Source organism: Aethina tumida, chromosome 4 (assembly GCF_024364675.1).
Source record: "Aethina tumida isolate Nest 87 chromosome 4, icAetTumi1.1, whole genome shotgun sequence".
NCBI lineage: Eukaryota > Metazoa > Arthropoda > Insecta > Coleoptera > Nitidulidae > Aethina > Aethina tumida.
The window spans coordinates 6,437,998-6,451,737 of NC_065438.1; the positions used below are offsets into that span (position 1 = coordinate 6,437,998).

Genomic DNA, 13,740 nt, shown 5'->3' on the forward strand with positions numbered 1-13,740 from the left:
ATAACTGATCGTTCGACACGTTATACATCATACGACTAAAAATTATCAGTGGATCAATATTTGAGTACGTGCAGTCTAAACCAATATTTGATCTAAATATCCTTGTATTTTTTTTACGTTAAATCACACAGAATGTGACGAACGATCGTCGCAATTAATACCGCAAACCGTCAACTAATGAAAGACCGCTCCTTCAGAACGAATCGCCCCGGCGCAATAATTAAGGCTCTATTATTGCACGAGTGGCAATCTTCTGAGCCTCCTTCGACTTTTTTATTGACGCGGTCTATTCAGTTTACGTTTGTAATTAATTGCGGTTCGCCACGATGTCGGGGATTTGGAGGATTTGCTATCGGATCGATCGCCTGAGACAATAAATATGGGTCTTACAAGATGGAATGGATGTAAAGAAGTCGCTAACTAAGTTCTTCCTCCTTTGCTTCGCTGCGATTGACCTGGATCTGGTCCTTGAAACGAGACTCTTGACCCTAAAGCTTATTAGAATTAAATTGGTTGCAATTTGCAATAAATTCATCGGGCACAAGACAATAGATAAACAGATAAACAAACACGTAATGATTAAAAACAAGGTGATTAATTAAGACAATGACAACAATAGACCTTTCGTTTCCATTGAAGTTTTTAGTGTCTGTCGGTCAATTTAACACTCGACTAGCTTAATGCGATCCTTTATTGTTTTTCAGTTAATTACAGTGAAATATCAAGGCCCTCCTTTTAAAATGATTACCATGCAACCGCGAGCCTATTGTTGCTATGCTTATTATCGATACATTAATCATTCGGAATAATGGCGAGACGAGACAACCAAAAAACACGGGAACAACACACATGATTATATCGGAATCATCTGCACTTAATGATGTTAGTTCTTGACTTTGTTATCCATTTTATTTAAGACCCATTGAAAAACTTGCACGCACTGTCACAAAGACAAAACTGAATTTTCCATTCTCTTCATTAATCATTTAATTACTACTTTAATTTACATACGGCCCAAAAAATATTATTAAAAGTATAGTTTCTTTAAAGGCTGATGTAAAATATATAAGTATAGAAAGTAGATCAAAGGAAAATCTTTCTTTTCATGTTAAGTTTATCAATTTTCATACAACGAGGTGAATATAATTCAAGTTAGATAGTATTTAAACGAATTAATTAATAAAAAATTCCATTTAATAATAAAAATTTATATGACAAACAAAAATAAACGATATAAAACAAAAATCCAACAAAATTTTTTCACAAATATAAAGTAAACGAGATAAATCAAAAAACCAACAAACTCTTTACACAAATAGAAAATCTTGAAAAACCACAAATCAAAAATTGTTCTTATAATTATAATTTTCATTGATTTAAAAAAATATATATTACTTTGTCAATGGAATAATTCAAATTAGATAAGTTTATCATTTTCATACAACGAAATGAATATAATTCAAGTTAGACAGTATTTAAACGAATTAATTAATAAAAAATTCAATTTGATGATAAAAATTTATATGACGAACAGAAATAAATAAAAAAATAAACGATATAAATCAAAAACACAACAAAATTTTTTCACAAATATAAAATAAACGAGATGAATCAAAAAACCAACAAAATCTTTACACAGATATAAAACCTTCAAAAACCACAAATTAAAAATTGTTCTTATAATTATAATTTTCATTGATTTAAAAAAAAAATATATTACTTTGTCAATGAAATAATTCAAATTAGATAAGTTTATCAATTTTCACACAACGAGATGAATATAATTCGAGTTAGACAGTATTTAAATGAATTAATTAATAAAAAATTCAATTTGACGATAAAAATTTATATAAATAAAAAAATAAACGATATAAATCAAAAATCCAACAAAATTTTTCACAAATATAAAGTAAACGAGATGAATCAAAAAACCAACAAAATCTTTACACAAATAGAAAACCTTGAAAAGCCATAAATTAAAAATTGTTCTTTTAATTATAATTTTAATAAATATTAACGAAATAATTAAATTTCAAATCAAACAATATTTGAACGAATTAACTAATAAAAAAAACAAATATTAAGATACAAATTGTAAGATATAAATTTAGTTTTACCTGATTTGTCCTGATTTTTTTCAAGTAATTTATTGACATGCATTATTTTAAACAATGAGCCTTCAAACTTTAATAATGTCAATGAAATGATTCAAATTAAACAATATTTAAGTGAATTGATTAACGAAAAAATTCAATTTTATGTTGTAAATTTATGTAATAAACAGAAAAAATATACAATAAATAAAATAAATCAAAAAACCAACAAAATATTTTCAGAAATATTTTGAAACCCAAAAATTCATTAATTCATTAATTATAATTTTCATTTATTTTAAAAAATATTAATCCAAACCTCAACAACCTCATCAAATTGTTTAATGATAAATAATAAAGACTAGAATTGATCGATAATAAAACTTTGAAGTTTGGCATCATTCATGTATGCTAAGGACCTTATTACTCGCCGTATGAATTTCAAATCTTCAAACAAACTTTTCGTTCATGAATTTTGTATATGCGACCCCCTCATATTTACATGAGGTTCGCCATATCCATTATTAATCGGGAAACTCCCACGTCACTTGAAATTTTGCCACACTGTTTGAAATTAACGGGGTTGTTTAGATATGTAAAACAGGACCATTAGTACGGATACTTTCTTGCTAACGTTGCAGATGATTTTGTTCTAGTTCTTGATGCACGTTTAAATTGATACTCCATCTATATGTAAATACAGTTTTCAATTTGTGGTAATAACCAATCTCAGATGGTTTAATTTGATCTGCTAATATACATGTAAATACGATCTGGTAGCATTACTATAAATTTGCCTGATGTTATTATAAAACAGCAGGTGGACAACGTTTCAAACCTGATTTAGCGAAGAAGATGTTGATTGCGTTGATCCTGATTTAGTTTATTAAAACGACATGTATTTTTAACTTAATTAATAAGTTTAATAATATAAATTCTTCTTGTATGGTTAAAAAAACAACTAATTTAAAAGAATTTCATAAGAATATTAAACTTATACATATAAGATATAATCAAGATAAATTAGGAAATCAAAGAAAAATCTTGGAAACTTATCATAATAATTATAATTTCCATTTATTTTAAAAAATATTAATCTGTCAATGACATAATTCAAATTAGACAAAATTTAGATGAATTAATTAATGAAAAAATACAATTTTAAGTTACAAATTTGTATAATAAAATTAAAAAATATATAATAAATATGATAAATAAAAAAATCAACAAAGTAGTTTGAGAAATATAAAATCTTGAAAACCACAAATTTAAAATTATTCTTATAATTATAATTTTCATATATTTTAAAAAATATTGATTTGTCAACAATATAATTCAAATTAAACAAAATTTAGACAAATTAATTAATAAAAAAAATACAATTTTATGTTACAAATTTATAGAATAAACAGAAAAAAATATATAATAAATAAGATAAATCAAAGAATCAACAAAATATTTTCGGAAATATAAAATACTGAAAACCACAAATTTAAAATTATTCTTATAATTATAATTTTCATTGATTATAAAAAAATATAAATTTGTCAATGAAATAATTCAAATTTGATAATATATGTAAACGAATTAATTAAATAAAAAATTTATATTTTATGTTAAAAATTTATATAATAAACAGAAAAAAATATTTAATAAACAATATAAAACAGAAAACCAAGAAAATATTTACAAAAATATAAAATATTGAAAATCACAAATTTAAAATTATTATTATTTTTATTATTTTAAAAAATATGAATCTGCTAATGAAATAATTCAAATTAGAAATATATACACGAATTAATTAATGTAAAAATTCAATTTTATGTTAAAAATTTATATAATAAACAGAAAAAATATGCAATAAACAAGATAAATCAAAATACCAACAAAATATTTTCAGAAATATAAAATCTTGAATACCACAAATTTAAAATTATTTTTTGAATTATTATTTTCATTTATTTTAAAAAATATTAATCTATCAATGAAATGATTCAAATTAAACAATATTTAAGTGAATTAATTAATGAAAAAATTCAATTTTATGTTAAATGTTTATGTAATAAACAGAAAAATATACAATAAATAAAATAAATCAAAAAAAAAACAACAAAATATTTTCAGAAATATAAAATTTTTAAAATCAGAAATTCAAAATTATTTTTTGAATTATTATTTTCATTTATTTTAAAAAATATTAATCTGTCAATGAAATGATTCAAATTAAAAAATATTTAAGTGAATTAATGAAAAAATTCAATTTTATGTTATAAATTTATGTAATAAACAAAAAAAAATACAATAAATAAAATAAATCAAAAAACCAACAAAATATTTTCAGAAATATTATATATTTATTATAAAATTAATCTTATAATTATAAATAATTCAAATCAGACAATATTTAAACGAATTAATTAAGTTAAGTTCAAAAATTCATAATTATATAATAAACAGAAAAAATGTATAATAAAAAAAAAACAAAATATTTTCAAAAATATAAAACTAACAAAATTAAATTTTTTATTATAATCATAATTTTTGTTTTTTATTTATAAATATTAATCTGGTAATGAAATAATTCAAATTAGAAATATATACATGAATTAATTAATGAAAAATCCAATTTTATGTTAAAAATTTATATAATAAACAGAAAAAATATGTAATAAATAAGATAAATCAAAATACCAACAAAATATTTTCATAAATATAAAATCTTGAATAACACAAATTTAAAATAATTTTTAGAATTATCATTTTCATTTATTTTAAAAAATATTAATCTGCCAATGAAATGATTCAAATTAAACAATATTTAAGTGAATTAATTAATGAAAAAATTCAATTTTATGTTAAATGTTTATGTACAGAAAAATATACAATAAATAAAATAAATCAAAAAAACGAACAAAATATTTTCAGAAATATAAAATTTTGTAAACCAGAAATTCAAAATTATTCTTATAATTATAATTTTCATTTATTTTAAAAAATATTAACATGTCAACAAAATAATTGAACAAAATTTAAACGAATTAATTAATGAAAAAATTAAATTTTAAGTTACAAATTTATAAAATAAGCAAAAAAAAATGTATAATAAAAAAAAACAACACAATATTTTCAGAAATATAAAACCTTGAAAATTTTTATTGTAATCATAATTTTTGTTTATTTTTATAAATATTAAAATCTGTAAATGAAATAACTCAAGTTACATAATTATATAACGAATTAATTAATAAAAAATCCGATTTTTAAGTTTATAAATTCTTCTTATATGATTTTAATTATAAAACAACGTATTCTAAAAGTATTTCACAACACCATGAAGAATTTCGTTGTCTGTTCTTGAGATCCGAATGGTGTTAATTGTATTCCTATCTACAATTAGACGGAGACATAAATTTTAATGAACGTCAAAAAGCCATAGTTTATTAATTTGAATGCCCATTGTGAACCGGTGGAAGCGTGGGCGACATTTTAACGGCAGTAAAGAAACTGGCTGCCCGAGGAATTGTTTTAATAAATTAAAAACGCGTTTTTATACGTACTTTTTAGCGGGTTCGTAAAACTAAATGGTAATAGATAAGGCTCAGTGAACCGCTGAGTAACTGACGCATGATTTTGAAGGCACGATTTTATTAGAAATAAAGGGACGTGACATTAATAAAACAAACAATAAATAATCCAATTTAATCGACAAAGAACAGCGACAAAAATCCACGCAATTAAGCGTCGAAACATGTGTTGCACGTCCAGCCTTATTTGGCGTCGGCCTTTTTTGAAAACACGGCGTCTATTAATCTGCGGCACGTCTAGGATGTCACCGGGAATGATTTAATTGCGGGCACACAAACTACTCGTTTAATAAATTATTAAATTATCCAGCGCCGCAATTTTCCACGACCACGTTCCATACGGTTCTGGTTTAAATCAAGTTAACAAACCACAATGGAAATTAAAACGATACGCTAACAAACGTGGAAATTACCAACGTCACGAGTCGCCATTAATAAACCAAGAGGAAAAATCGATTTTCAATAAGGAAGTCGGTTCGGTACCGATTGCCTGGGTGGTTTTTTTTTTACATTCCAGCTTCCGCGTTATTACCCACATCTAACGTAACAATTCGATTCGGCGATATTGCAATACCACGCACCTCGAAGCTGCCAGTTAATGCGGATCTGGTTGCTTGCGGACTGCAATATCGGAAACTCGACGCTAACAATGTGTTTGTATTGTTCGTTTTGATAATTTAATTACCACGTAAACAAAGGTATAACAATGCACCAATAATATGTCTTATTTGGTGCATCAGTTCAGCTGAAACTCATAAATTATTCCAATTAACGTTGCTTCTTGCTCGCTGCTTTTTTGTTATAACGTTTTGTTCTGTTGAGTTGTACGTTGTACAATATTTGTTTTACAATTCATGGCAGTGGTGCACAAATAATAATAAATCAGAAGACTACAAACTTAAAACTTCTAAACAAGACTGTATAATTATATTGAATTATGACCATATGAAACAAATAAATTAAAACATTGTGATATATAAATATATGGCACACATCAATTAAATTACAGTTATAATAATAAATACAAAAAACTGATTATTATGATATTTAATGACTTTAAAATGTATAAGTAATTAATAAATATTCAACACAAAGTTTAATTGATGATTTTAAATAATTTTTAAACGTCATTTTGTAGTTTTTTAGTATTATTTTTATAAAAATTTATAAAATATGTAAATTAAACCATGAAATATTCTTAATTTTAAGACAATTTATGTAAATTTTGGACTAAATAAGGAAAATTAAATAAAATTTTTTATTGCAAATACAAAATAATTGATATCTATAAGAAATATGATACCTTAAAAATCGATAAATTAAAATGACTTTAATGGCTATAATATATATACACTTTAACTTTTTTCATTATTTTTTTATAAATATTAGTATGTAAATTAAAAAAATTCAGTTGAATTACAATATATTCAAAAGAATTAAACCATATAAAATATAATGTTAAGAAAATTTATACAAATTTTGGAATAAATAAGGAAAATTAAATAAAATTTTTAATTGCAAATATAAAATAATTGATATCTATAAGAAATATGATACCTTAAAAATCAATAAATTAAAATGACTTTTATGACTATAATATATATTGCTTTTAAAGAATATATCATTAGTAAAGATTCAAGACAAATTAAATTTTCAATATATAAATTTAAAAAATTTAACTTTTTTCATTATTTTTTTATAAATATTAGTATGTAAATTAAAAAAAAAAATCAGTTGAATTACAAAATATTCAAAAGAATTAAACCTTAAAAAATATAATGTTAAGAAAATTTATACAAATTTTGGATAAATAAGCAAAATTAAATAAAATTTTTAATTGCAAATACAAAATAATGGATATCTATAAGAAATGTGATACCTTAAAAATCAATAAATTAAAATTATTTTTATGACTATAATATATATTGCTTTTGAAGAATATATCATTAGTAAAGACTGAAGACAAATTAAATTTTCAATATATAAATTTAAAATATATATATATATATATATATATATATATATATACACTTTAACTTTTTTCATTTTTTTTATAAATATTAGTATGTAAATTAAAAAAAAATTCAGTTGAATTACAAAATATTCAAAAGAATTAAACCTTAAAAAATATAATGTTAAGAAAATTTATAAAAATTTTGGGATAAATAAGGAAAATTAAATAAAATTTTTAATTGCAAATACAAAATAATCGATATCTGTAAGAAATATGATACCTTAAAAATCAAGAAATTAAAATGATTTTTGTGACTTTAATATATACGGCTTTTGAAGAATATATCATTAGTAAAGATTCAAGACAAATTAAATTTTCAATATATAAATTTAAAAAATATATATACACACTTTAACATTTTTTATTATATTTTTATAAATATTAGTATGTAAATTAAAAAAATTCAGTTGAATTACAAAATATTCAAAAGAATTAAACCTTAAAAAATATAATGTTAAGAAAATTTATAAAAATTTTAGAATAAATAAGGAAAATTAAATAAAATTTTTAATTGCAAATATAAAATAATTGATATCTATAAGAAATATGATACCTTAAAAATCAATAAATTAAAATGACTTTTATGACTATAATATATATTGCTTTTAAAGAATATATCATTAGTAAAGATTCAAGACAAATTAAATTTTCAATATATAAATTTAAAAGTATATATACACACATTAACTTTTTTCATTATTTTTTTATAAATATTAGTATGTAAATTAATAAAAAAATCAGTTGAATTACAAAATATTCAAAAGAATTAAACATTAAAAAATATAATGTTAAGAAAATTTATACAAATTTTAGAATAAATAAGGAAAATTAAATAAAATTTTTAATTGCAAATAAAAAATAATTGATATCTGTAAGAAATATTATACCTTAAAAATCAATAAATTAAAATGATTTTTATGTCTATAATATATATTGCTTTTGAAGAATATATCATTAGTAAAGATTCAAAACAAATTAAATTTTCAATATATAAATTTAAAAAATATATATACACACTTTAACGTTTTTCATTATTTTTTTGTAAATATTAGTACGTAGATTAAAAAAAATTCAGTTGAATTACAAAATATTCAAAAGAATTAAACCTTAAAAAATATAATGTTAAGAAAATTTACACAAATTTTGGAATAAATAAGGAAAATTAAATAAAATTTTTAATTGCAAATACAAGATAATTAATATGTATAAAAAATATGATACCTTAAAAATCAATAAATTAAAATGACTTTAGTGACTATAATATATATTGCTTTTTGAAGAATATATCATTAGTAAAGATTCAAGACAAATTAAATTTTCAATATATAAAGTTAAAAAATATATATATACACACTTTAACTTTTTTCATTATTTTTTTATAAATATAAATTAAAAAAAAAAAAATAAGTTGAATTACGAAATATTCAAATGAATTAAATGTTAAGAAAATTTATAAAAATTTTGGAATAAATATGGAAAATTAAATAAATTTTTTAATTGTAAATACAAAATAATATATATATATATATATATATATATATATATATATATATATATATATATATATATATATATATATAATTCATAAGTAAATTTATACAAATTTTGGAATAAATAAAGTTTTTAAATATAAATACAAAATAATAGAAATAAATTATTTTTTATAAATATTAGTTTGTAAATAATAAAATTAGGTTAAATTACAAAATAGTCAAATGAATTAATATAACTAATAATAGTTTTTAATTAATTTCTCAAATGTGTACCAAAATAAAATTTTTCAATACTTTTATGTAGTGATTAATAAATATATCTAAAAATAAGCCATTTTACCATTTGAGGTAGTTTACAACTAACAACAAATTTAAATTTATAATTACGTATTTATTATTACATAAACAACAATTACCTTATCCATTATGCCAATAGTTTCTATTATCAAATCTAAAAATAACTAGCATATGGCAAATACACACATTCCAACAATTTTCCCTCCACAATAAATTTAAGCATTGTTAGAACAAAAATACGCACACACATATTTCAGATAAAACGTCCCGGAAGAAGTCCACGTCTTGGACATTAGTCCCACCGGATTTTTATCCTGTACGCTCTGTCTTCACACGCACCTCCGGCATATCATTACCGGAATCCCATCGACAAGCCTCCGGCGACCGTTGTCGATTTTTTCCCCGGACGTTCGGAGCCGCCGTTTTCCCAGAGGAATCGATAAACACGTCGCGATGTTTATAATTAATGGCACTCCGGTCGCCGACCGTTTCCTATTCGATGGTCGGGGGGGCGATTTTTCACGCCGGGGGTGGTCGCCGACTTTTAAAACATAATACTTAAGTGTTTAAATATATATTTTTAAAAAGCTGTATTGAATAGCTTGATAAATTAAGTTTCCAACTAGTATAGTTACAAATACCTGTCGGTACAAATTGCGTCGATTTCTGCGTAACATCTCGTTAAAATTTTTGCAGCATCTCGAGTTGTACGTGTGTAAGAGACCAGCGTGGCGCCGCTGGTATCACCCGGTATCGATACACAAACACGGAAACCGTCCCAAGACCATTATCGTGCAACGACCAGAAACTCGATGCAAAATAATTATAATTAAGAGAGACGCGACACCGCGACATATGTCTCGTTTTTCCCGCATTTTCCGCGGGAATCGCGATCGATAAATAAATACGGTGCAGGATATCGGTACGATTTTAAAATTTATTTATGTGGGAATACGACGGCAGGATGCGGAGACGAGAAGTCGCACGCTTAAAGCCAACGCGAAGTAATTAATATGAGCGATAAATAAGACCTGTCATCAACAATTATGGATCAATAAAATATTTATGTTTATGAATTTTATGATAATACAAAAAAATAACGTTGTAATATTAAAAATAACTTGATTACCGTGTCTTATTTCTAGTTTTATTTAATTTACTCTAAATATTTTAAAATAAACTTTTAATAATATTTTATAATAATTTTATTCTTTTTTAGAATTGCATTTAAAAAAATATTTCTAAATAATTTAATTGTTTAAAATTTAACAAATTATTTAAATAACAAATTATTTGGATCAATAAATTTCAAATATTTTTTATAATAATTTTAATAATTGATAAAAGTTGTGTGTTTTTAAAATTACTTAAAAAAATAGTTTTTTAGACTATTTTAATAAATTAATTGTTTAATTATTACTAAATTTTATAATTTGTCATTAGATTAGATTATATAGAAATTATTCTGATTCTATTCGATTTTTAATAATAAAAAAGAAAATAAATATATAAAACTGAAACTAAAATACTGAAAACTTTAATAACTAAAATATTTTGTGAAAAGTTGATAAAAAATTAATTTTTTAAAAAAGAGAAATTTTAGATAAATTAGTCGTTTTTAATATTATCGAAGACACATTTTTAAGAATTTAATTGTTTAATTATAAAAAAAAAGTTTAAAAATTGCCAATAAACTTATAAAAAATCTTTTTTAAAATAAATATTAAAATTTATATTTGTTAAATATTATTTTGTAATAACTTCTTAAACAACTAAAAGAATTTGGGAAAATTGAATAAAAAATTTCCAAATAATTTAATTGTTTAAAATTTAACAAATTATTTAAATAACAAATGACTGGGATAAATAAATTTCTAATATTTTTTATAATAATTTTAATAACTGATAAAAGTTGTGTGTTTTTAAAATTACTTAAGAAAAATAGTTTTTTACACAATTTTAATAAATTAATTGTTTAATTATTACTAAATTTTATAATTTGTTAATAATCTAATATAGAAATTATTCTGATTCTAAAAACTGGACAAAATCTTTCTAAAAATTAATTTTTAATAATAAAAAAGAAAATAAATGTATAAAACTGAAACTGAAATACTGAAAACTTTAATAACTAAAATATTTTGTGAAAAGTTGATAAAAAATTATTCTTTAAAAAAGAAAGTTTTTAGATAAATTAGACGTTTTTAATATTATTTAAGACATATTTTTAAGAATTTAATTGTTTAATTATAATAAATGAATATTAAAAATTGCCATTAACTTATAAAAAATCTTTAAAAAAAAAAAATATTAAAATTTATATTTGTTAAATATTATTTTGTAATATCTTCTTGAACAACTAAAAGAATTTGTGAAAAGTGAATAAAAAATTAAACATTAAATTACATTTTTTAACATTATTTAAGAATATAATTGTTATATATGTTATAATAAATAAATATTAAAATAAACCTACAAAAAAATTTTTTGAATTTTAAATATGTTTTTAAAATTATTATTAGATGAAGATAATAATTAGGTAAACAATTTTTAATTTTTCAAACAATTCCAGAATTATAAAATGCTTTATATTTCTTTACCTTTCTAAAAACGGGATAAAACCATTCTAAACAATTAATTTTTAATAATTTTTATAATATAAAAACATAAAAACTATAATTTTATAATATAAAAATTTAGAAACTAATTTTTAGATAAATATTAAAATTAATATTTTATAATAACTCTCTCTAATAACTAAAATATTTTGTAAAAAGTGAATAAAAAATTAAATTAATTAATTAATAATATTAAAACAAATATTTAGATAAATTAGATATTCTTAAACATTACTAAAACACATTTTAAGACTTTAATTGTTTAATTGTAATAAATAAATATTAAAGCTTGCCAATAAAATTGGAATAAACTTTATAATACATTTTCAAAATTCTTATTAGATAAAAATAATAATTAGCCAAAGAATTTTCAATTTTTTATGTAATTTTTAGACAGTTTCAAAGTTATAAAATGCTTTATAGAAATTATTCTGTTTCTAAAAACTGGACAAAAACTTTATAAATAATTAATTTTTAATAAGTTAATACAAAAGTTTAAAAACTATATTTCTTTAGATAAATATTAAAATTAATATTTTAAAATATTATTTTATAATAACTCTCTCTAATAACTAAAATATTTTGTGAAAACTGAATAAAAAATTAAATTAATTAATAGTAAAACAAATTTTTAAATAAATTACACGTTTTTAACATTACTTAAGACATATTTTTAAGACTTTAATTGCTTAATTATAATAAATAAATATTAAAGTTTGCCAATAAACTTAAAAAAAATTGAATTGACTTTTTAAATACATTTTCAAGATTTTTATTAGGTAAAGATAATTAGTTAAAGAATTTTCAATTTTTTATATAGTGTTTAGCTTGTTCCAAAATTATAAAATGCTTTAGAGAAATTATTCTGTTTTTAAAAACTTGACAAAATCTTTCTAAATAATAAATTTTTAATAATTTTTGTAACATAAAAGTTCAAAAACTATATTTCTTTTTAGATAAATATTAAAATTAATATTTATTAAGTAACTAAAATATTTTGTGAAAAGAGAAAAAAAAAATTTAAATTAATTAATTAATAATAATAAAGCAAATTTTTAGATAAATTGCTTAATATTCCTTAAAACCTATTTTTAAGACTTTAATTGTTTAATATAAACTTTTAAAAAAATCTTGAATAGTTTTTTTTTTAATAAATTTTCAAAATTATTATTAGATAAAGATAATGATTAATACTCAATATTACTTAAAACATATTTTTAAGACTTTAATTGTTTAATATAAACTTTTAAAAAAATCTTGAATCGTTTTTTTAAATGTGAATAAAATTATTTTTAATAAGAAATTTAAGACAGGATAAACATTTTTAATAACATTTGAGAACAATTTTATGAGATAATTTAATTTTTTATATTATTTCACTAAATTAATAGTTAATAGTTAATGAATATGAAATATTTGAAAGAACTTTTTTCTAAATAATTTAATTTATTAGATAGGAACAATTTAAATTGATTCTAAAAATATATATATTTTTTTGGAATATTTATTTGTTTACTTTTCTCTTTAATCTTTTATAAAAATCTGGTCACAATTTATTTATTATTTTACGGTAATTTATGCAATAGGTTGCAAAAATCTACTCAACCTATACAAAGTGGTTGGCATTTAAGTTTATTG

The 13,740-nt window shown here is 20.6% G+C and overlaps 1 protein-coding gene across 1 annotated transcript in view; it reads right to left on the reverse strand.

The window, feature by feature from the left end:
* Positions 1-13,740, reverse strand: part of LOC109605748 (division abnormally delayed protein) — a 346,188-nt gene that overhangs the window by 52,785 nt on the left and 279,663 nt on the right. The gene's annotated exons all lie outside the window — the stretch shown is intronic.